This window comes from Schistocerca nitens, chromosome 1 (genome assembly GCF_023898315.1).
Source record: "Schistocerca nitens isolate TAMUIC-IGC-003100 chromosome 1, iqSchNite1.1, whole genome shotgun sequence".
In the NCBI taxonomy this organism is placed as follows: domain Eukaryota; kingdom Metazoa; phylum Arthropoda; class Insecta; order Orthoptera; family Acrididae; genus Schistocerca; species Schistocerca nitens.
This window is the reverse complement of record NC_064614.1, coordinates 178375164-178402451: the sequence shown is the minus strand read 5'-3', so window position 1 is coordinate 178402451 and position 27288 is coordinate 178375164.

The following is a 27288-nucleotide window of genomic DNA, read 5'->3' as shown; positions in this document are numbered from 1 at the left end:
AAAGAGAAGAAGAGGAAGACCTCGAATTAGGTGGATGGAGAATATCCGGGAAGATGCAGCTAGGATGGGCATCAACTCTGATTGGACAACAATTTCCCTGGATAGAAATAATTGGAAGAGGCTCGTAGAGCAGGTGTATGGTCGATAAGGCCTTAGCCACGTGTAAAGTAAAGTAATATTTCTTAATGAGAATCTGAACGCGGATATAATGGCTAGAACAGAATTGAGATTGCTCTTCTATGGAAAAGTTGTGCAAAGAAGTGGTGATCAGTAGAAAACAGCTACATGGAGTAGCTTATGACACTTAAATCAATACTCGATGTTAACAAATTTCTCTTCTTCAGAAACGCTATCCTTGCCATTGCCAGTCTACATTTTATATCCTCTCTACTTCGACCAGCATCAGTTATTTTGCTCCCCAAATAGCAAAACTCCTTTACTACTTTAAGTGTCTCATTTCCTAATCTAATTACCTCGGCATCACCCGACTTAATTCGTCTACATTCAATTATCCTCGTTGTGCTTTTGTTAATGTTCTCCAAGCCTTCATGTAAGCCTTATTTTCTCTCATCTTACAATGAAGCGCCAAAGAAACTGGTATACGCATGCGTATTCAAATACAGATATAAACTGGCAGAATACGGCGCTGCGGTCGGCAGCGCCTATACCAGACAACAAGTATCTAGCGCAGTTGTCAGATCGGTTACTGCTGCTAAAATGACAGGTTATCAAGATTTATCTGAGTCTGAACGCGGTATTATAGTCAGCGCACGAGAGATGGGACCCAACATCTCCGGGGTTGCGATGAAGTGGGGATTTTCCGATACAACCATTTCACGAGTGTACTGTGAATATCAGGAAAACATCAACTCTCCGACATCGCTGAGGCCGGAAAAAGATCATGCATGAACGGGACCAACGACGACTGAAGAGAATCGTTCAACGTGACAGATGTGCAACCATACCGCAAATTGCTTCGGATTTGAGTGCTGGGCCATAAGAAGCCATTCAATGAAACATCATCGATATGGGCTTTCGAAGCCGAAGGCCCACTCGTGTACGCTTGATGACTGCACGAAACCAAGCTTTACGCGTCGCCTCAGCCCGTCAACACCGACGTTTGACTGTTGATGACTGGAAACATATTGCCTGGTTGGACGAGTATAGTTTCAAATTTTATCGAGCGGATGGACGCGAACGGGTATGGAGACAACCTCACGAATCCATGGACCCTGCATGTCAGCAGGGGACTGTTCAAGCTGGTGGAGGCTCAGTAATGGTTTGGGGCGTGTGAAGTCGGAGTGATATGAGACCACGGATACGTATAGATACAACTCTGACAGGTGACACGTACGTAAGCATCCTGTCTGATCACCTGTATCCATTCATGTCCATTGTGCATTCCGACTGACTTCAATTCCAGCAGGACATAGCGACACAAAAAGTCCACAATTGCTACAGAGTGGCTTCAGGAAGGCTCTTCTGAGTTTAAACCTTCCGCTGGCCACCAAACTCCCCACACATTACTGAACATATCTGGGATGCCTTGCAACGTGCTTTGCAGGAAAGATCTCCACCCCCTCGAACTCTTACGGAGTTATGGACAGCCCTGCAGGATTCATGGTGTCAGTTGTCTCCAGCACTACTTCAGACATTAGTCGAGTCCATGCCACGTCGTGTTGCGCCACTTCTGCGTGCTCGCAGAGGCCGCAAACGATATTGGGCCGATGTGCCAGTTTCTTTGGCTCTCCAGTGTATCTTCGTGCTCCTTCAGCGAAATGTGTGTTGGCGGCAGCACTATCGTTTTGCAGTCGTCCTCAAATTCCGCTTCTCAAAAATTTCGCAATAGTGCCTCATGGAAAGAGTGTCTTCTTCCATCCAGGAATCCCCTTTTGAGTTCATGCAGCATCTCCGAAATACTTTCCTGCTGCTCGGATATACCGATAACATATCTAGCAGCACGCCTCTGAATTGCTTCGATGTCTTCCTTTAATGCGATCTGGTGGCGCCCCAAATACTCGAGCAGCACTAAAGAATGGGTCGTGCTAGAGTTCTGTACGTCTTCTCCTTTGTAGGTGAGGTACACCTTGCCAAAATTCTCTCAATAAAACGAATTCGAACATTTGTCGTTCTTACTACAATCCTCACATCTCGATCCATTTCATACCACTTTGCAACGTTACGCCTAGACATTTAATCGACTTGACTTGATTGCGTCAAAAGGCACACTACTAAATCTGTACTCAAACATTACGTTAGCACTTCTCCCATTCATCTGAATTAACTTAAGTTTTTCTACGTTAGGAGCTAGCTGCCATTCACCACGCCAATTAGAAACTTCGTTAAAGTCATCTTTACCAACCTACAATCACTCAATGACAACAGCTTACAGTACATGGTCATTTCACACTTCCCTGGGGCACTCTTGACAACATTCTTGTCACCGATGAACAATCGCAATTGAAGACAATATACTGTATCCTATTACTTAAGGCACTCACAATCTGCAAACTTAGTCCGTGTGCTTCGATCTTCGTCAACAGTCTATAGTGGGCACTGTGTCGGGTCGCTTACTGGAACTCTAGGAATATAAAATCTGTCTGTTGCCCTCCATCCGCTATTTGTAATATATCGATTTGCAGTAAGGCCTTCAGGAAGACAACAGGCCCCTATAGATTTGTTCCACCATCACTTTGCCATGAACAATGAACTGTTCCTGCGTCGATAGAGAAAGGAAGTCACAGAATGAGAAGTGCCTGCAAGACTGTTGACCAGGCGCTATGGTGGAAAAGAGAGTACTGAGCCGCGTGGGATTAGCCGAGCGGTCTGAGGATTCTGCAGTCATGCACGGTGCGGCTGGTCCCGGCAGAGGTTCGAGTCCGCCCTCGGGCAAGGGTATGTGTGTTTGTCCTTAAGGTTAATTTAGGTTAAGTAGCGTGTAAGCTTAGGGACTGATGACCTTAGCAGTTAAGTCCCGTAAAATTTCACACACATCTGAACATTTTTTGAGAGAGTACTCAGGACACAAGAACACTGATCAGGAAACTGACAAAGCGCATAACGCCACCAGCACCTCTGAAAGCGGAAGCTCTGGTAGGGCTTGTAAACGAGCCGACCAGACAGAGAAACGGGGCCAAATGAAGTCATCGACGCCCAATAGTGACGCCGGTCTGCCCAGCAGAATGCCACAGTAGTATAAACATTAGACATCCCAGATCACATACGTACCACCCATTTTATACTCTGTCTCACAGATATCTGTTGTATCCAGCAGTATTCAGATGTGTATGGTGTGCCATGTGATGCAGTTCATGCGACCTGATGGGTGCTATAAAAAAGTGAATCAGCTCCCCACTCATGAATTTTGCAATAGTAGCTTCAGCCACACACCCAAGATAAAATCCTCACACAGTCGACTTGGTGTCTTCACACCACTGTGCCACATGCTGGGTGACCACGTGCTACTGACAGACACATTCCTTGTGGGCCCTAAGTTCGATCCTTGGCCAGCTAGATGCCCAGATACGCTGTTGCTATTCTCTGGACAGTGAAGATTCAGATTGTTGTTGATCATCACCTAGGGCCAGTGCACGCCATTGTCTCCAGCCATGATGAGCACCACGGTTTAAACACCATCTGTCCCAGTGTGTGGTTCACAGGAGCCATGAAACAGCTAAACAGCGAGGGTTGTCTCTGTCACCAGTGCTGAGAGAACACCTCCTTGCCTCAGGTCCCTGGGGATCATGCTCACATCAGCAGCCGCTGTTACCAGCAGCTGCTGTCATCACCATTTGGGCCTCCCTGTTGGGCAGGGCGCTGACGCCGACACCTCGCCCAACTGTAGAAGGCGTCCAAGGTTCAAAATGGCTCTGAGCACTATGGGACTTAACTTCTGTCATCAGTCCCCTAGAACTTAGAACTACTTAAACCTAACTAACCTAAGGACATCACACACAGTCATGCTCGAGGCAGGATTCGAACCTGCGACCGTAGCAGTCTCGCGGCTCCAGAGTGTAGCGCCTAGAACCGCTCGGCCACTCCGGCAGGCGGCGTCTAAGGTCCTGATGTTCAGGAAGCCATGGCAAGATCATTCCCACCGAATTACCGACCCATTAGCCTGCTGATCCCGCGAAGTAAGATTGTTGAAAAGGTAATTCCGAAACGCCTCACTAGCCACTGCATCAACAATGATACTCTGAGACTGGAGTAATACGGCTTTAGGAATCACCACTCCACAACCCCACCTCGACTGTGCTATGACGGGTGTTAAAACGAGACTTTAGAAGGTACTGATATCTGGTAGCAAAGGCACACATTTCGATGGTGCCAGATGGCAGTGTCCAGAAGTCCAGCTGAATCAGACATAGTCTTCACCTACACAGGTAGTGCAAGGGGTGTTTGGTGAAACTTAGCAGCGTAGAAGTCAATGCCTAATTTCCGTGACAAAGTGAAGAAGCTCTAGACCTGTCTTAAGATCAAGTCACGTAGGAAGTAGCCTTGACTGAAGAAGGTTCCTTTGACCCTGGTATGAAGTTCGATAAATGGAGCGATGAGATTATTTCATCAAAATATTAGGGGAATTAAAACCAAAACAAATAAATTGCTAATAGATCTTGATATTGTCATTATTTATGTCTCAGAACATCAATGACAAAGCAAAGAAATACTGAGGCATCCTTTGGAGAGGTACCCCGTAATTGATTTCTTTAGCTGATTGGTTGATTCGGGGGGAAAGAGCCACACAGCGAGCTCATCGGTCCCATCGGATTAGGGAAGGATGGAGAAGGAAGTCGGCCGTGCCCTTTTAAAGGATCCATCCCAACATTTGCCTGAAGCGATTTAGGAAAAACAAGAAAAATCTAAATCAGGATGGCTGGACACGGGTTTGAACCGTCGTCCTCCCGAATGCGAGTCCAGTAGGCTAATCACTGTGTCACCTCGCTTACTTGATTTTTATGCATAAAGTTCGTTGCAGAAAGAAAGAGTGGCCATTTATGGCGAATGTATTGTTTGATTCAAGAGTGCTGCCATATCAAACCATTGTAACAAACAAATATTGGATGGTTGTGAGAAGGTATCGAATTTGAATTTTTTTTAAATTTTAGGCCTCTACTGACCTAATGCCCTCCCCCTCCCCTCCCCCACAGCTTCCTACTTCAAACTATAAGATTTCACTCTCCAGACTCAACGCTGTGTTCTTAAGAGACATGTGACTGACTCTCCAGAGAAATGATTTTTAATGGATTTACTTGAATCTGGCAACCTGGTGCAGAAAGCACCATGACAATAGACAATATCTTCATAGACTGTTCTCTAGTTGAGGGACACAGTTTGAGGAAAACTAGTAATGTCCTGTCAGACAGTGATGCACAGATAATACTACTGCAAGGAATCGAGGCAGAATCATGTCCCAAGTAGTAGATTCAGAGATGTGAGTCTACTTGCAGTGGAAACACTTAGAGTCAATTTGGAAGAGAGAACTTGGGCAGATACTTACGATACAGTTGACATGGCCTAATACAGTTCTTCGAAGCTTTCATTAGCAGCTCCTTCCCATTTAAAAAGTTTAGTCACGTATGTAATACTAATAAGCAACCTATTTGGATACCTAGTGGCATTAGAATACCATGTTGCAGCAAACGAGATCTGTAACTTAACATGAATGACAATCAGAGCCTAGTAACAGAGGGCAGGTATCAGGGCAAAATGTGGATGCTAACCATGTTAAAACTCTTGTGTGAGAATAAAACTGCTAGTGAACCTTCCCAATTATACACTACTGGCCATTAAAATTGCTACACCAAGAAGAAATGCAGATGATAAACGGGTATTCATTGGAAAACTACATTATACTAGAACTGACATGTGATTACATTTTCACGCAATTTGGGTGCATAGATCCTGAGAAATCAGTACCCAGAAAAACCACCTCTGGCCGTAATAACGGCCTTGATACGCCTGGGCATTGAGTCAAACAGAGCTTGGATGGCGTGTACAGGTACAGCTGCCGGTGCAGCTTCAGCACGATACCACAGTTCATCAAGTGTAGTGGCTGGCGTATTGTGACGAGCCAGTTGCTCGGCCACCATTGACCAGACGTTTTCAATTGGCGAGAGATCTGGAGAATGTGCTGACAAGGGCAGCAGTCGAACATTTTCTGTATCCAGAAAGGCCCGTACAGGACCTGCAACATGCGGTCGTGCATTATCCTGCCGAAATGTAGGGTTTCGCAGGGATCGAATGAAGGGTAGAGCCACGGTAGTAACACATCTGAAATGTAACGTCCACTGTTCAAAGTGCCGTCAATGCGAACAAGAGGTGACCGAGACGTGTAACCAATGGCACCCCATACCATCACGCCGGGTGATACGCCAGTATGGCGATGACGAATACACGCTTCCAATGTGCGTTCGCCGCGATGTCGCCAAACACGGATGCGACCATCATGATGCTGTAAACAGAACCTGGATTCATCCTAAAAAATGACGTTTTGCCATTCGTGCACCCAGGTTCGTCGTTGAGTACACAATCGCAGGTGCCCCTGTCTGTGATTCAGCGTCAAGGGTAACCGCAGCCCTGGTCTCTGAACTGATAGTCCATGCTGCTGCAAACGTCGTCGAACTGTTCGTGCAGGTGGTTGTTGTCTTGCTAATGTCCCCATCTGTTGACTCAGGGATCGAGACGTGGCTGCACATCCCGTTACAGCCATGCGAATAAGATGCCTGTCATCTCGACTGCTAGTGATACGAGGCCATTGGGATCCAGCACGGCGTTCCGTATTACCCTCCTGAATCCACCGATTCCACATTCTGCTAACAGTCATTGGATCTCGACCAACGCGAGCAGCATTGTCGCGATACGATAAACCGCAATCGCGATAGGCTACAATCCGACCTTTAACAAAGTCCGAAACGTGATCGTACGCATTTCTCCTCCTTACACGAGGCACCACAACAACGTTTTACCAGGCAACGCCGGTTAACTGCTGTTTGTGTATGAGAAATCGGTTGGAGACTTTCCTCATGTCAGCACATTGTAGGTGTCGTCACCGGCGCCAACCTTGTGTGAATGCTCAGAAAAGCTAATCATTTGCATATCACAGCATCTTCTTCCTGCCGGTTAAATTTCGCGTCTGTAGCATGTCATCTTCGTGGTGAAGCAATTTTAATGGCCAGTAGTGTACATCATATTTAATAATCACTTCTTATGAATAATTGGCAAGTGATACCAAAATTTTATTAGTGCTGGTAAATATGTAAAGCTTTTGGTAGTTCTTTTCGTGACAGCTACGTCACAGGCAACTATAAAAAACATGGAAGATGAAAGATGAATTGAACATCACTTATTAAATAATTAAAGAGTAAAGACCAACACTGATATAGTGAAGTTTCAGGTAGTTCACCATATACCAGTTAGGTACACATTTACCTTGCAATGTGTCTCCCAGATGCTGTCAGTTTCATGACAGATTTAAATTCTGCTTAATGAAACCTCTTTACAAATGAGATGAAATAGGTAAAGTACAGAACTGCCAGCCAATTGCTACGCTACAATGTTATCAAAGGTTTTCTAGCACACCACAGTGGACATAATTTGATGTCAGACGTTCAGTTGGGCTTTAGGAAGTGAGTAGCCTCAGAAAATAATAGTTATTCATTTCTGTGTGAGGTACCAGCAGGGCTAGATGGATAGATAAAGCACAGTAGGCGTGTATATGATCGTGTGAAACATGCGACACTTTCGTGTAAACTGGAACATTGTGGAGAAAAGGAATAAGCTTGAAATAGTTTACTTCATAAATGAAAAAGAGGGTGCAGAAAGTTATCCTATAGTGTCGACAAACAGAGAGCAGGTTTGAGTTTGACTGCGGTCGTGTAAGAGGGGTGAAAAGGGAGAGTCCACAGGGTTCTGTTCTGGATCCATTGCTTTTACTGATATATAGGGTGCTCAGAAATAGTCTGAAAGTCTCGTAAGAGCGCTGCAGAGTATTTTGTGCCAAGAAAAAATCGTTAAGAAAAAAAGTCGATACTTTGAGCCCTTTCTGAATTAATTAGAATTAAAGTTAGCCAATCAGGCAGTTGAGTGCGGAAATTGAAATGGTGCACCAGAGGTGGTGTCGCCAAATGTTCTTAGTTTGGTTTCCTTAAATTGAATAAGAGAGCGATACAAAAAGTTTGACATGCGACAGTAGTAGGGATCTAACCAGAGCCAAAGGCTGAGCAGTCTCATGTGCTATCATCTACGATATGAGAACAACTGACACTAGTTGTGTCTGGTGGGCCGCTTGCAATCGCGCACGCGACGACCTGATTCGTTGATTTCGAAGGTAATTAGCGCGGACGCGGCACAACTTAACGAATTATATTTTTAACAATGGTTTTTCAGCACACCCTACCCTGCAGGACTATTACAATCTTTTCAGACTGTTTCTGAGCACTCTACATACCAATAACATGTCAGTAATCTGACAGATGACGTAAAAATTGTTCTCTTTGTAGATAACACAAGTGTTATTATGAAATACGTGGAACGTAATACAAATTATTTAATTATTTAGCTGATAAGGTGTGAAATAATATGAGTGCTTGGCTTACAGAGAATACATTAATAGTCAACTTTAACAAAACGTAAAGCATACAATTCTAAAAGCGAGTTTTTTTCTGACTGAAGGTGAGTCACTAAAGTCGACCATATGAAACTTTTAATACTGAGGGTAGATGGATGGCTTTCTTTTGCAAGTATCCCGTTCAAGATCTTCTGCAGAAAGTGAGTGTCGCTGTCTTTACTACAAGAATGATCTCCAAAGTCTTAACATTAAAACGCAAAGGCTTGTCTACATTTCTTACATACACTTTATCACCTCGTACGGTGTTATTTTTTGGGGCAACTCTAAGCACGGGAGAAGAACATTTTTAGCGCAGAAAAAGGAGGTCAAACTGATTTGCAGTGTCATTTCGTGAATTTCTTGTAGGCTGTTGTTCAGATGTGGCGGAATTCTATCTCTGCCATCCCTGTACAAACATTACATCATTGGATTTGTTGACAACAACGGCGACATTCATTCTGTGAACAATAGACAGAAAAACGAGATACACTTGAAACATGAGTGGATAAAAAAGAAATGCTACTTCAAGATTGTACACTTTCTTTATTGACGAGCTATTTTTAGATCTAAAATACAAAAATTGTCACATAAAAAAATACAAAACTATGATGTGGTTCAGTGTGTGACAATCACTACACATCCTCGTATTCTTACAGCTAAGTCGCCTTAGTTAAATAAAAAATCATATAGGCATAACTGGAAGAATATTAAAACGTGACACAATAAAAATATGCAAAAATGTATGGTGAGAGATAAGAAATCCCTTACCTAAAACGAAAAGTCGTAGTTGGTTATGACGTCGTTAATCTTTAATCATACATTATTACAATATCCATTTTCCCACTCGTGTATAAAAACGATCGGCAGAAATTATATTTGCATCGCCCATGACTGGATGTAAAAAAGGTATCACTTCAAATATTCATAACAGGAACAAGGAAATGCCTGTGTGACAGTTGTCAGCCGACTGGCTGAGGTGTAGCGTCATGGCTACACAACAACATTAACTGCCAGACGGCGATATCATCCAACTAATTTAATAGAGACGTGACTCTAATAAGACAACGGATATTAATGCAGAGAATTTTTTTATAAATTTACATTACGTAAATGCCAGAAAGTATATTCACAACAGTACATTTGTAGGAAATAAACTCTGTTCATTAAATAATAATAAAAAGCAGGAAGTAGTGAATGTCAGGGAATTACGTCCAAAGGTACGACTGGAGACAATGTAACAATGTTACTGACCAAAAAACATAAATTCGTAATACTGAATATTAGGCCCAAATACTATAGTAACCCAAGGTCTAGGTGCCAGATGCAACCAGGCCAATCAGTGACTATGATAACCAACCAGTATATCGTCATTTTTGCTAGTTTTCCGTCTTTCGCTTAGCTGCTTTAAATTCGTGTAGGTATGTACCGTCTATGCAACTAACTTAAGGCAGTTTGTTTATTGACATACGAGTTTCGCTTCTTTTATTTTGGAAGCATCATCAGTGACCTGTAATACACGTTTCCTTTTACACATACCATAAAGGTATTATGTGGTAGATATAATATGCTGTTATATTACATTTTGTTGTGCCTTTCTCTTGTTTTTTAGGTTAAAGTCAACAAAATTTGTAATGTGAACTTATCTTTAGGTGTTGATTCCGATTTCCAGCGCTGTTACCTTATGTTTGTGGTCCTGGAGATGTATCCGTTAGTTTCCGTATTCCAAAAAAATGGTTCAAATGGCTCTGAGCACTATGGGACTCAACTGCTGAGGTCATTAGTCCCCTAGAACTTAGAACTAGTTAAACCTAACTAACCTAAGGACATCACAAACATTCATGCCCGAGGCAGGATTCGAACCTGCGACCGTAGCGGTCTTGCGGTTCCAGACTGCAGCGCCTTTAACTGCACGGCCACTTCGGCCGGCTTTTCCGTATTGCAGCTGGACGATTTCTGGCGTTCTTTCACCCACATTTGTAACATCCATTTTGTGATCAACTTGTGTGTGTTTTCGGAGTGAAGTGTTGCCAACTATTGGTGTGTGTTTGTCTGTCTTTTCTTTGGGTTGTGTTGTGGTTTGATATTTTCCGTTTGTTGTGTGTGTGTGTGTGTGTGTGTGTGTGTGTGTGTGTGTGTGTGTGTGTGTGTGTTTGCGTGTTTTTGTGTTGGTGTGTGGGGAAGAGAGGGAGAGTGAGTGAAGGGGTAAAGGAGATTCATTCATTATTTATCCTGGTTACATTTCGGTTTGTTGTTGTTTAGGTGGCTAGCATGATCAGAGAGTTATAGCTTATATGGATTTGGTTGTTGAGTATCTTTTCTTCCATAGCAATGGTTCTTGGTACGTGAAAGTTTTCTCGCAATGTCAGGAGCTTTTCGTTGTGATTATTCTCTTTGAAAACTGACATGTTTACATTCTGTCTTGGATGGTTCATGTCCATGTTTTATCAGGTATTTGACGAAGGTAGAAAGGCTATTTTCAGATTTCCAACTTCTTTAATGTTCATTATATCTAGTTTTGAAGTTTCTGCTTGTCATCCCCAGATATACTGATTTACATGGCACTCTAGAATTAGTTTCATGGCACTCTAGTTGGTATATACCGCTCTTTGGTATTTTCTGGTTTGTCTGTTGTTTGTAAATGTGATTGGAGTGTGTTTCTTGATTTGTAAGCTATGTGTAATCCCTGTTTCTTTAGTATATTTGCTATCTTGTGTGTTGCTTTGTGCTTGTATGTAAGAGTGTTGAGTCGTGCTGCGGCTCGCGTTGGTGCTGCCTGTAGGTTTCCGCCCTCTATTGGAGGCCAGACGGTATCGTTTAGTTGGCATGGTTGCGGTTGTTTGTTTTCTTCTCGTTTTGACTGGCGCCACTTGGTTTTGCAAGCTCTGCCTGTCAACTAGTGGCAGCAGTGGCGGTTATCGATATGTAGTAGCTGTTGCCCTATCTTTGGGGTGACGTCGTTGTTTTTCCAGGTCGTGTGAGTGGGCCTGTTCGGTTGGGGACTCAAGAGGAGCCAGGTCTGCACAGTGCGAAAACACGCCAGGAGCTCTGGCAGCACGCATTGACTGCCGGATGGAGGGGGTGTGGTCACGAGGGTGCACGACCTCATCGTAAACCGAATCCAGCAAGCTTTAAGATGAGTGCATTTCAGTCCAAGTAGAGAAACCTCCACCATTGTGATATCTCGCGATTCTCCAGTGAATTGGGTTCGTGTTGCTGCTCGTAGTGTCGCCGAGGCGATGAGCAGCGAGTGGAGTGCTTGGGGAAGGCGGAGATGATTGGCTTTCCTCGACTTCTTGTTGCTATTAACTGCGTTCAAATTGTCACCATTTGTTAACTTCAACCGGCAGTAATTTTTCTTGCCTGGTGGCCGCTAACGCCCCAGTTACCTGTCCTGGAGGTTATTGTATGTAATATCAGTGTCCCTTTCCTCGCCTTACCGCTGCTGTCCGATAAGGCGTGTAGTTTTGACACCTTCCTTGATTGTAGACCGGCTGCTGATCCTTCTACTCTGGTGGTAGTGATTCCTTTCTCGTTCCGGGCACTCTAAACATAATATTCTGGGGATGTAGTGCAGACCACAAGTTCCGGCTTCAGCGTATTGTTCCATCGCTACATTTGGTTTATCGGACGTCATTAGTCATTCGTTAGACCGCCCCTAGTCTGAGTTACCATCTTGTGAAGTGAATGCAACTCTTAGCTGCCTATCTCATCGCTCTCGAAAGTGTTTGTTGCTGGCCTTCCCAGAGGTCGATTCCTGGAGCACCGTCTGTGGCCCCCTGGTTCTTGTAAGACATGTGTATTCTAAAATGAGGTCTGACGGCCAGTAGTTCAGCGTAACGCTCCTTTAGCCCACACTTTCTGCGGGTATAATCTGCCTCAATACCCTAAGGACCATATGTACTGGTCCTTGTGTTTTACTATTGTATTATTTGTTACAATACCTTGTAATGCCTACATTAAAGGTTATATATGCCTAGGTAATAGTTCTGGTCGCCTTCTGGAATAAATCTAGCAGTGTAGTGTTCAGTGGATGTTAAGGGTTGTGTTACAAAGTTTGCCATAATCTTATTTCACACGTTTGGTGATCAGTTGCTTGTTTTTTAATTAATTTTTGCTTTCGTACTTCCTATTTTACAGCAGGTTTCTACATTTTTTATATTATTTCCATTCCTGGCGTGTAAGGCCTTCAGCCATGATTGTGGTCACTTGCCTTAAAATTCTAATTTTCTATTTGTATTTACGCAGTAAGCCTTTAAAACCTTATTTACTGCCATTCCTGGCGTCTGATGTCTTCTGCTGTGTTTGTGGCGACTTCCCTTTAATATTTCAATACCTGTAATTTGTAATTTGCAGCAAGTTTTAAACAATTCTTAATTTATTGCCATTCCTGGCATGTTAGGCATTCTGTCCAGATCACAGTGGTTTGCTTTTAAATCATTATCTGCTATATCTGTATTTAATGGTGATTTGCTAAATTGTAACTCACTGAAAGCTATATTATTTACGCAGTTGTTTATTCCTTCATTAATAAAGCGCGGTATTTTTATGTATTGTTGAGTCTGGATTGTGTGTAACTGTAAAAGGCAACCTATAGTAACTGATTATGGCCCCGTCCACAATTGTAACCGAATCTTGCCTTCCCTTGACTACCAGTCTTTAAGTGTACCACTTTTTCTGTTATTCATGTCATGAATGTTGTTGTTTTGTATTTCCGTGTGTGCTGTAGTGTCTGTGGGGTTCTTTGGTGTTTGTGTTCTCTGCTTGATTTATTTTTTCTTTAGTTGTGTTTTAATTCTTTGGTTGAGTTTTTGTACTATATAGGTGGTGTAACCATTGTACTGTTTGTATTTCTTTTTCATAGTTTTCTTTGCTGAGTGGGTGTTATTTAATCTGTGTAACATGTGTCGTAGGGCTGATAATTTTTGCTTATGTGGGTGGTTGGATGAACCACGTATACATTATGTCTGTGGCTATTGGCTTTCTGAAGATTTCAGTTTGAAGAAAGAGCAAAACAGTAAAATTCAAACAGAAAAAGCACCACCAAGAAATTAAAAGAAAACCTAAAAGCTAACAACATCATAGTCACAAGAACTAATAAAGGGAACAGCACAGTAGTGATCAATAAAGAACAAAATATAGAAAAAACTAAAGGTTTCGTCTCCTCTAACAATATCACGAACTGAAATCTGATCCAACTGCACGCTTCCAGACACACATAAAAAAACCTCAAAGACATCAGACACATACTCTCACAGATAAACAAAAACGACATATCACACAGATGAATCCAAGAGCACCAACGCTCAGAAGTCAACACATGGTCCACAAACACCACATTCCAATGAGTCCTCTTATTAATTCCATGAATGCATCATCATATCATGTGGTACAACACATGTACAAAATCATAATGCAACATTATGAAACGAAAAATAGTAGAACAGTGAAAAACACAAATCAATTCATATCACAAATAAGCATCACTCGTCTCTTTTGACATAGAAAACATGTACACCTCAGTACCCACTACAGACACAATTAAATTAATAGAAGAAACCTTACTGACATACAACAAACCACCTGTAGACATTATTAATGAAATAACTAAAACCCTGAAAGCAGTCACTTCCCAAAATTACTTCCAATTTGAAAAGGACTTTCAATTGCAAGGAGATGGGCTTCCAATGGGATTCCCAACTTCAGGAACACTGGCAAACATATTCATCAACCACACAGAGAAAACAGTCTTTGATACAGTCATCACAAAGAAAGCATACAAAATTGTTCACTGGTACACATATATGGGAGACATAATCTATTCGGTAGATGAACCAAGAGAGAAAATTGATAAACTTCATACAGATATAAACAACATACATAAAAATATTCAGTTCAACATGGAAAAAGAAACACAAAAACAAATATATTTCTTGGATATAAGAACAAAGAGAGACAACAATAAATACACATTTCACATCTTCAGAAAGGCAACAGCCACAGACATAATTATACATGCTTCATCCAACCACCCACAAAAACAAAAATTATCAGCCCTGAGACACATATTACACAGACTAAATAACATCCCACTCAGGAAAGAAAACTATGAAAAAGAATTATAAGTGGTTCAACTCATAGCCATGAACAATGGTTACAACACCCATATAATACAAAAACTCAACCAAAGAATTAAAAGACAACTAAAGAAAAATCAAAAAAAGCAGAGAAAACAAACACCAAAGAAACCCCAGGGACATTACAGCACACACAGAAATACAAAACAATAATATTCATGACATAGATTACAGAAAAAAGTTGTACACTCTATAACGATATGTTAACGTAATGTGTATACATAAACATACAGTTATAAATGTCCCCGTTCGTAGCCGCTAATTATAACAAAATGTTTACTTTTGTGCTGTAACATATAGCTATAATCAGCGGTGGAAACATATTTGCGAACGCCGACCGTGTGCGGCTGTTTCTTGTTGGATCGTCTGATCAGTCGGAAGTTGCATTGCAGAGGAGAGTAAATGCCTATTCAAAATATAATTATTTTTGGATAGCTCAACATAAATTTCCTAAGGGACCGTAGTTTATCATGCATTTACCAGTAGAATATGGTGCGGAGAAAATATTTCGCCGCATGCAACTTCCGTCCGAACTCGACGAAAGAATTCGTGACTGTGAACTCTCTATTTGGCAGAAATATAAAGAAAATTAAATAATTTCATGAAGAAGTGAGACATAGATTCTATAGTAAATGAATAGTCCATACACCAGTTCCATTTAACTCTGAATTTATGGCAGTTAATAGACGAACTTACACTGCAATGAAGGATTTAACATGGATGCCGTTTTGACTGGCACTTCTCGTAATGAAAACAATTCCTTTGACGTTTTCACATACACGTCGCACAATAAATCTACTGCTAGGCACTTTTAGTATTACACATTTACTTTACACTAGAACAATATTACTTTTAACAATAATAATACGGCGGCAAGACATGCGCGACCGACACAAGTTACAGGAAACAAGAGAAGAATGAGTAACTGTTCATCGAGAATATCTCGTACCTCAAAAAAAAAAAAAAAAAAAAAATGTGTAAAAAAGTGTTCTTCTTCTGTCCGTTTTTCGCGCCGCGGTTTTCAAAGTCAATAACTCACAGTATCTCTGACGGCGCTTCGACAATAAATAAGTTACGTCACAGGTCGTTCACCTTTTACATTTTCGCAACATTATTTGCTAACTGTAGCTGTTGCCGAGCGACTGCTCGATTAATTAATGATTTAAAATGATAAGGCAATCACATAATGTTACATTGCCTTCCATGGGAATCTTGGAAATCAAGGAGATTACCAAGATTCACATGTCGCCGTTAACATTATGGGATTGAGTACTTTACAGATTTACATTGATCAAACACAGTATTCCTGTCATTTGATTATTAGGATTACACAAATATGGTGATCTCTCATTCATAGACAAAGTCAGTTCTTAAGGGAAAGATACACAAAAAAAAATTTAAAGACTAAGACAGTAAATCTACGAAGTTTACAATTATACTCATTACAGTCTTTTTTTTTTTTTTTTACAGATTTCATAACGACCATCTTTGTGGCCTCAAGTTATTGTCCAGAGCTCATAGGCTCTTTGCTCCTGAAAGAAAACACATAGGATTCATCTTTTTATACACACATAGTTCTCACACATGGAATTTCTCACACGTGTCCATATTTATACACATATACTTCTCACACATGGAATTTCTCACACGTGTCCATTTTCCATTGCTCACTAGTTGTTATAATTTTTACGCTTTCATTGTTTGTGTATTGACAGGAAAGTTAAAATTTGATTCTTCTCCAGGTGAAGCTTATGCCTTGAGAAGTTGGATCGCTACTTTGCGGTCTCCGAGTAGTAAACTTTTCATCAGCTCTGGCGGGCGAGTCTCACTCGCACGTTACGTACACACGTTACATGTAACAAAAAATATAAATACCCATTAGTCTAAGAACTAAGCTTAAATCTAATTTTAGGACTTGGGATTCATAGGAATTTGACTTTGTCACTATTCGCGTGTGGTTTGGCTGTTAGCATTTCATCCACGGGATATAACATTAGCATAGTATGTGATATGTTGTGAACTCATATAAGAGTCTTTTATTTTGGGAGCGGCTTTCATGGAAAGTCCGTTTCGTCGAAATGCAGCGGGAGTGCTGTGCAAGTACATCACTTTAAATTTAACGCGTTTGTTGCGTCGATGGACGTTGACAGGCTGATTGTTAGAGCTGAATCGCAACTCGAGGCGCTCACCAGCCTCCACGCGGTACTTCAGCTTTTCCGCGCACGGTTCAGTGAACACGTTGCGTCGATGGTGTTGTGGTATTTTGTGGTTTGCTGAGCTGGTGCGGAGGGACGAGGATTACCAGGGACAGAGACTCCATTGAAACCATCCCTGTCTCCTCATTTTCCAGCCGATTTTGAAGATTTTAAGGTAGGCTAGCGCTCGCACTTTGCAAAGCAGCTAACACACTTGGTTTCCGATGCACTGCACGTAATCACATCACCGCCTTCGGTTATACAACCGGACTATCATTGTCCGTCGGCCTATCTGCACGTTTAACACTTTTTATCTTCATCGTGTCTGTGGCAGACTTCCACACCATTTTAAGCCTTCACTTATACACTACTATGTACACATTTTTTTTTTTTACAGTTTATAATCAAATAGTTTGTCTCACTTTGAAGCTTGCTAAGTGAGAGCTTTGATTATCATGTCCATTTCAATTTCTGTTACTTTGTTGGTAACTATCTTTAACATTTCGCTTTACATTGTTCCTCATCTTTCTCTAGGACTAATTATGCTTTTAGTTCACAGTCACAATACATTAGTTTCTCCGATCTGTTAGCAATTATTATTATTTTAATTCATTTCAACCGTTCTTTCTATTTATTAGATTCATTAAAGTTATCACTGTCATTTCAACAAAAATTATCTTTTTACTAGATGTGAGGATCAATCAGTCACATTTGATCGCCCTCTCACATGAGAACAGAACACCATTCAAGAAAATATTCAAATTCCTTATCGCGATCTCGGTTTCCGTCTCGGATTGACTTTAAAAGGAAAAATAAAGACATTTCAAAACTAGCTTTTCCCGATTTCATTCACGCATTTCCTTTTGAAAATCGTATGCCAAACCAGCCTTCCACGTCAACCGCATTTCTCAATCTGTGACGTCAAGTCTACGGGACGGGTTTAGGCGGGTTAGGATATTTACACAAATTCAGAAGAAAGACATAGATATAATAGTACATAGAAGAAGAAATCTAGCAAACAACTCCTTGTTCCTTATGACTTAGAAATTAATTTTCCTTTGCGCCGTACGTCTGCGTACGCGCTCCAATTACAAACTAGCTACTTTGTTTTGCCGGCGGTTTCATCGTCATTTTATTCTCGCCTTGACGCCTGCTTGCGCTACACTGCATTGGCCTCTATATATGACCTTAAGTCATAATTGCTTTGTCCTTGCCACTTACGCTCTTATACTTGGTATTTATTTCACTTATGGCTTTGAATGTATCTGTCCTGCGTATTGCAATTACAATTAATGCTACTTTGTTTATCTAGCTGAAGGCTAGCGCTTTCGTGGTGATGGTGGTACTTACAAGATGCTTCGTGAACATTACGTTATTTTATTGCAGAGATGAACCTGTTCCAGATTTCTATGTACATTGGAACTTAATCTAGACATAGCTGACTTAGAAACTAGTTACTTGTTTTCCTTTTTAGTGGGATCAGGAACCAATAATTGTCAAGCGACCCTTGTCCTTGACGAAACTAAATTTCATTTCTCGATCATTGCTCCTTGAACTTAAAAAAAAATTCTTACATACTATGTTTTATTTTCACTTCTTTAGCATTTCATATCGCAGAAGCCGGCTTGTTAGGCACATCCTTCGCTTTATATTTCATTTTTCTCTCTTAAATATTATCTCCTTAAAACTAAATCTGAAAACTAGAGTTCTGGGAGTTGATCACTTTCTTTGTTAAACAAGAATTTGTTTTTTATTATTTATCAGCTTGTCTGTACTTAAATTATGGCTCAAGATAACATATTTTAAATTCTCTGCTGTATAGCAAGATAGACTCACTGTCGTGTAATTTATTCTAAGCATTTTTTTAACGAAGTCAGATCAGTTGTCACTTAGTCACTAGCGGCTAACCTTCTCTTGCCATTATAAAGCTTTCCTTTTGACTTATTCTGTAGCATGATACTTTTTAAGATCAGAGTGATGGTATAACCCTTTTATTTTTCCATTTGCGGGATCAGAAATCAGATAACAACCTGTGTGCGGTATACGAAGGATCTCCTAAGGTCCCTCAAAAAGACTTTGCCATTTTCGATTTTTGTGTAAGAGCAACGATGGTTTAAAGTGTGTTTTTAGCAAGACTTTTTCGCCTACTTTATAAGTTAACACCTTATTAATATGTTTGTCATACGCCTTCTTGCGTAAATTGGCTTGGGTGGTCAACGTTGTTAGAGCTTGTCTTATTCTGGCGTCTAAACTAGCACTTATGTTGTTACACTTAGGAATTGAATTGACCCATTCATTTTTCTCTTGGTCAGAAGACATCAACTCACTCGGAGTGAAACCAGTAGACAGGTGCGGTAGATTATTCACAATTTCCTCGAAAGGTGACACAAAGTCAACCCAGCGAGTCTGCTGATTTGGTATATAAGTACGAATAAAACGATTAAACTCCTTGAACACCCGCTCAGTCGGGTTCGACTGCGGTCTAAACTTGGAGATAAGGATTTGCCTAATTTGATGACTAGCAAGGAAAAGTCTCTATCTTTTGCAGACAAAGTTAGACCCATTGTCTGAGAGAATTGATTCAGGTTTTCCGAATCTAGGAAAGTAGTCACGTTCCAAACGATTGATGATTAGTTGAGTATTTGCAGATCTCATAGCGTACAATCTCAAATGTTTGGTAAATAGATCAATGACAGCTACAAGGTACCTTATTCCTCCACGACCTCGTGGGAGGGGTCCTGCCAAATCTATGCCTAGGGTTTGTCTAGGTTTCTCTGTGATAATAGGATTCAAAGGCAGTATATTCGAAAGATTAAAAGGTTTTGCCTTTTGACAAATGATACAGTGTTTCAAGAGCTTGTGAATTCTGCTATGAAGGTTAGGGATGTAGCAGTACTTTGCTATTTTACGCTTACACTTTTCTGGACCAAAGTGTCCCCACGAAATATGTGTATACCAGAGTAAGTGTTCTACATATTCCTGCGGAATGCATACTAGCCAATTTTCTGATGACAGTGATGTTCGATGGAAAAGAACTTGATTATGCAATTTGTAATATTTGCACATGCGATGGGTAGGATTAGTTTCGAGGATCTGTTTCACACCTCTCCATTTTGGATCAGTTTCCTGCAATTGGACAATCTGGTCACAAAGATCAAGAAAATATTTCCGATGTATTGGATCCTTCATCAATAGAATTCTGTAATTTGACATTTGTTCCAAAAGTTCAGTACTGTCCGAAGAGCCTTCAGGCATGCGAGATAGAGCATCCGCAATAATGTTATCTTTGCCTTTTATGTAGATTATTTCGAAGTCATATTCCTGTAAGAAAAGACACCACCTCGTTAAGCGAGGATGTAGGAGTTTACACGTCAGAAGAAAACTAAGAGCCTGATGATCAGAATAGACTTTGATTTTCTTGCCATTGATGTAGTAGTTGAATCTCTTGAAGGCCCAAACTACTGCAAGAGCTTCCAACTCAGTAACAGAATAGGATCGTTCAGTTTCTGTAAGAACCCTACTAGCAAAACTAATTACTCTGATGTCTGTTTTTCCATTGGTTTCATGGATCTGGAAGAGACATGCGCCTAATCCCTGAAAACTTGCGTCAGATGACACACAAAATTCCTTATCCATATCTGGATGATAAAGAATGTTGCTATTTAACAAAACTTCTTTGATATCGAGGAATGCCTTTTGACAGTCGTCAGTCCAATTCCACTGAGTATTTTTCTTTAACAATTTCAATAAATCAGGGTTGTTCATTACTTGCTTTGGTAAAAATCTTCTGAAGAATGAAGCGAGTCCAAGATAACCTTTAAGTTGTCGTTTTGAAGATGGGACAGGAAAATTTTTAATTGCACTTAGCTTAGCCGGATCAGGACGGATTCCGTCAGATGAAATGACGTGTCCTAAGAATTTGATTTCGGCTCGGCCAAAGTGTGACTTTTGCAAGTTGGCAGTGACTCGGTATTCCAGGAATCGCTGAAACACTTTCTGTATTAGTTCAACGTGGCCTTCCCAGGTTTTAGTGGCAATTAAAAGATCATCAACGTAGAGAGTGACTTCATCAATAAGATCCGGACCAAGAACATGATCTAAGGCAGAGATGAATACTCCAGAACTAACATTCAATCCAAAAGGCATGACCTGAAATTGATAGGATCTGCCGGCGAAGATAAATGCCGTATATTTTCGTGAGTTAGGATTTAGTCTCACTTGCCAAAATGACATTTTCAAATCTATGCTACTCAAATATTTAATTCCATAAAATCTCTGGAGGTGTTCTTCAATCGCTTCAGGTCTCGTTCGTACTGGCACAACAATTTTATTTATGTTTCGTGCGTGAAGTACGAGTCGTACGGTGTTATCCTGTTTCAAAATCGTCAACAACGGGCTACTATACGGTGAATTAGAATACTCTATGACTTTCCAGTTCAACATTTTCTTAATTTCATTACGAACTGCTTCCCTTCTTGCATACGGTATGGGATATGTCGTGCGACAGAAAGTTTGGTGCGGCACCACTTCCATAGTATATTCATAGTCTTTTATAATACCGGGTCGTTTTGAAAACACGTTGATATAGTGTGATAACAAATTGAATAATTCATGTCGCTGAGGTTCGGATAACTCTGTTGATTCTGTAGTCTTATTGGTTATTTCCTGCTGAGAGGGTAAGTCACTGACTGTTATTGTATCATTAAATGTATCACAGTTACCATAAAACAAATTGAAATGATTACGACAAGGAGGTTTTCTGCCTATTCTTTGTAATCTAATGCTATTACAAGTCCCAAAGTTTTTTACTCTTTCTTTCACTAACTCCAGTGTAACTTCTGTTTGCTGTACTAACAGTGTACAAATGCCTATATAAAGATCTATTCGGGCTCTATATCGTCGTAGAAAATCCATTCCCAAGAGACATGGCACTGCCAAATTCTTGACAACGAGGAAAATACATTTTATGGGTATTGATTGAATCTCCAATGGTACCCGAGCTTGTATACTGACCTTTTGTGTCTGGGAGCCGATGGCTCCTGTTATTGAACATCCTTGGACGGGTAATGTTGGAATTTTAATTAATGTATTAATTTGCTTATAGAAACATAAGGACATAGCATTAATATTTGCACCTGTATCTAGGATTACAGTCGTCAAAATTCCGGCTATAGGAAGTTTTGTCATAGCTTGCACTTGGTCATCTATCGGTTCATCACCGTCAGTCGTCTCTTTCTCTTGTAATAATTCTTGTCTCATGTCAATCCCGTCATTGTATCTCAGTACAAGTACGTCATGGTTAGTCTCTCCGTCGAAGTGGTAGCCCCCATTCTGTCTCACAGCATCACTTAGGGAGCTTTCAGATGCTGAACTTAGTTTTCCTGCTTGTGTGGTTTTGATTGGCCTTCATCATTAGAAAGTTCGACCAATCTGACATTGTGAGAACACTGAGGAACAAAATTACTGTTATGCACAAACCTCGTGTCAAAATGTTTCTGCGTTTGTTCTGGTGTCCAATACATGTTACTGTCTTCCGCGTTTGCGAAAAATACAGGGGGATTGTAATGCCTTCGCGGGGTCTGATGATTTTTATTACTATTACGATTTCCGGAATTGTTACTGTGAAATCCACCTTCACACTGTGGTTTGCCGTTAAACTGTGTGTTTGTGTACATTCCCTGCGCTTGATTTTTACTAGGCGCGGAGTTGTATTGGTATGAGTGGGCGTTATCAGCTGTTTGTTGCTGCCCGTAATCTGAGTGTTGGCTGCGCGAGTACGGTACATTCCATTGCGATCCGCTCTGCTGTTGCCAACCTTTTTGACTGAAACCGTTTCCAAACTTCTGCTTGTACGGTTGATTGCCGTACTGGTTACCAGTCGTGTTATACACGGGATTGAATCGGTTGTGTTGATTATGTCTATTCCTTTTGTGCGGATACCCACTGCCTTTATTTCCGTTTTGCCAATCGTTACTATTTTTTGAATCGTTCCCTGGCTTTTCATAGCCGTTACTGTCGTAAAGTAGTGGCCAAGAATTGTGCGGAGTATTCCGCGGTTTGTTAGCTCTCATGTCCTCATAGATCAGGTCTAGGGAATCTAATATCGACAGAAAGGTATCTGGATCATCATCTGGTATGGCTATCAACTTTTCACGAATCGAAATGGGTAATTTAGACTTGAGAATCATAATTACATCTTTACTATTGATAGGGTTATCCCAATACCTAATTTTGCCAAGATATTTTTCGAAGTACATTCTCAGGCTACTATTCCTGGGGTCAAATTGTTCTGCATTATAGACTTCTTTACGAAGGCGCTTCTGAACACCTTCGCTCCAAAATTTGCTGAGGAAACAGTGCTCAAACTCCTCATATGTTCGACACTTATCAACCATTTCTGTTCCCCATATTGCCGATTCGCCACCTATATATCCGGTAACAAATTGGATACGCTGTCTATCAGTCCACGAATTTGGAAAAATGCCGGAGAATCCACGAAGAAAAACAATTGGGTGGATATTTCGTTTTTCCGGGTTAAAGGTTTGAAAAACTCGATGCTTTATCATGCTTTCTTCCTTCATCATTTTTACTAATGAGTCAGATTCTTGGTCTCGTTGACTAACTGGAATATGTGGTGGTGAAGTGTGTTCATTAGATACAACAGGTATTCGGAATTGCCGAAATAATTCATCTTCTTCCTCTGAGGCTAAAGAGTTAGGATAATTCGGTCTCTGTATTCGGGAACTACTACTCACTTGTGCCTTCAGGTTATTTAGCTGTTCCGTTACCTCTTGCTTCCAATTTGGTGATTCTTGCTGAAGGGTACGCCTAATGCTACCGAGTTCAGACATTACGGTATCTCCGGAGCTTCCAGGAGCTGACAAGATACCAAGAGTGGTTGCTTTCACAGTCTCTACTAGGTCTTTGTTAATTTTATCTTTGACAAATTTGTCCTTCCCAGCAATCCAGTTCTCATACTTTTCTCTAAATTCTCTCTCATGACTATCTAGCCTCTCCTTTACTTTCGTTTCCGTTTCCAGAGTCAAGTTTGACATTCCCTCGGTTAATTTTTCTACCTGCGTAGTTACTCTGTCTAATCTGTGATTAACCGTGGTTACGGTGGAATCAAGATTCTTGGTTGCGTTTCGGATGTCAGCTGTCTCGCTTTGCATGGTAGCTAAAGTGTCATTCAGTTCGATAATTATTCCACTTCGCATTTGAGAAACAGCATCCTTAACTTGCTTTGCTACTTCTTTGGCTACGTTTTCTCTAACAGTTTTTATTTCTTCGCTTACTGTAGACAGTTTATCTTCAATCGAGGCTAACATTTGGCGATTTTCGTCTTTCAAATCATTTTTAATTGAATTCACCATTTGGCGATTTTCCTCTTTCAAATCATTTTTAATGGAATTCACCGTTTGGCGATTTTCCTCTTTCAATTGGCTATTTCCGTCCTGCATCATTTGACTTATTTGAGTCAGTAGCTGTTTGAATACATCGTCTGTCACTACCCCTGAATTGCTTTCACCTGCCTCCCTTGTAACCGGTATATGGCTACGACTACTAGTGGCAGAAACTATGCTGGCATTGTCTACTTCAGTACAGGTAACATTATGGTGTGAGGCACTAAAGTCCGTAAGATTTACCACTTCACTTTCTACAATTGTTTCGATTGGTGTCTCAGCCCTACTAATTATCCTGCGGGACCGTAAGCGACGCGACACTTCACTCGTTCCATTCTGTTCATTTGAATCTAGTGATGACATTTTATCGTCTGCCATAGCTCACTTATTTATAAACAGTAAGTCAATGAAGTTCGTTTGAGCTACGGCCGTCAGCTGTCGACAGAGATGTAATTTATCGGTTGCGAGTCGGTTGTCACTGCTACGTCCAAGTTCGGAATGTCGGGAGCTGCACGTCACGAGAACAAGAGACTATTCTGGACCGTAAAGAAAGTATGGCTGCACACTGGTCAAAATAAATGAAAACTAAGGCTGGTCACCTCCGTGAACAGGCAGCGGACATTTAAAAACAAATGATATGCAATACACAACAATGGAATTTAAACAGTACTTGAAGAAATTACTAATCTACTAAATGCAATCTACTGAATTCAAAGCAAATTTTACTGCAACTAATAAAGATCGTCACAAATTGATTAATGTCGGCTGAAATTAAGGAAGCTTGGCTACGGCTAACGAAATTTTAACTTACGTTACTGATGACTGCCTTGGGCGTTGCAACTAGATGTTCGCACAAATTCTGTTCCAAAAAAAAAAATCTCTCTTCCGTAATTTTCTCTGAATATCTCGTTTCTTTCGCTCAATGGAAATTTTATTGGATGGCGTTTGATGTCATGTAACAAATAAAAAGCACAAGATTAGCTACAATTATTTATGAATATTTCCACAATGCCTATCTTACATAAATTTTTATTCCTTTAAGTTTTTTTTTTTTTTTTTTTTGTTTTTTGTTTTTTTTAATTCGGGTCCCTGTTCGGGCGCCAATTATAACGATATGTTAACGTAATGTGTATACATAAACATACAGTTATAAATGTCCCCGTTCGTAGCCGCTAATTATAACAAAATGTTTACTTTTGTGCTGTAACATATAGCTATAATCAGCGGTGGAAACATATTTGCGAACGCCGACCGTGTGCGGCTGTTTCTTGTTGGATCGTCTGATCAGTCGGAAGTTGCATTGCAGAGGAGAGTAAATGCCTATTCAAAATATAATTATTTTTGGATAGCTCAACATAAATTTCCTAAGGGACCGTAGTTTATCATGCATTTACCAGTAGAATATGGTGCGGAGAAAATATTTCGCCGCATGCAACTTCCGTCCGAACTCGACGAAAGAATTCGTGACTGTGAACTCTCTATTTGGCAGAAATATAAAGAAAATTAAATAATTTCATGAAGAAGTGAGACATAGATTCTATAGTAAATGAATAGTCCATACACCAGTTCCATTTAACTCTGAATTTATGGCAGTTAATAGACGAACTTACACTGCAATGAAGGATTTAACATGGATGCCGTTTTGACTGGCACTTCTCGTAATGAAAACAATTCCTTTGACGTTTTCACATACACGTCGCACAATAAATCTACTGCTAGGCACTTTTAGTATTACACATTTACTTTACACTAGAACAATGTTACTTTTAACAATAATAATACGGCGGCAAGACATGCGCGACCGACACAAGTTACAGGAGACAAGAGAAGAATGAGTAACTGTTTATCGAGAATATCTCGTACCTCAAAAAAAAAATGTAAAAAAGTGTTCTTCTTCTGTCCGTTTTTCGCGCCGCGGTTTTCAAAGTCAATAACTCACAGTATCTCTGACGGCGCTTCGACAATAAACAAGTTACGTCACAGGTCGTTCACCTTTTACATTTTCGCAACATTATTTGCTAACTGTAGCTGTTGCCGAGCGACTGCTCGATTAATTAATGATTTAAAATGATAAGGCAATCACATAATGTTACAACTCTTACATACAAACTCAAAGCAATACACAAGTTAGCAAATATACTAAATAAACAGTGATGAGACATAGCTTACAAAACAAGAAACACTCCAATCACATTTACAAATAACAGACAAACCAGATAAATACCAAGGAGCAGGTATATACCAGCTAGAGTACCAAGAACGTAAATCAGTATATCTGGGGATGACAAGCAGAAACTTCGAAAATAGATATAAAGAACGTATGAGAACAGACAGCACCTGAAGAAGACTGCAAGTCAAGCAGCTGAAATATCGTGCAGGAAAGATGTGAATAATGGGCAGAAATCCAATTAATCAACATGACAATGCCTCACTGGGAAAGCTTAAAGAATAACATATAAGAAGTTAGAAATCTGAAAATAGCCATTCTACCTTCGCCAAACACCTGTAGTAGTAGTAGTTTTATTCATCCGTAGATCTCTTTTTGCAAGGATATAGGACATGTCAAAATCATATTAAATAATGTAATGCCACACTGTTCACTCGTATCTCACTATCAGTCACTGTACACACTATACACATGCTGTTTCATAACACTTCACTCACTACAAACACACACTGGATATCTCTGGACCATTTTTTGTATCACAACTTCCCATTTGCTGTCCTGAAAAACTGAGTCAGCATCCCTCTATAATGAGTGAGATGTTGAGCTCAGAAGACGAGGAGGTGTTAGGATTATGCAATGTATAGCTTGGGGGTAAGTTTTTCAAGTAAACGAAAAAGAAGGAAGAAACATAGTGTGAAGGTGTTATGTGGAATGTTGGATGTTTTATAATCATCATTATTATTTATTTGTATATCTTTTTTTTTACCGAACCCCTATTCTGTTT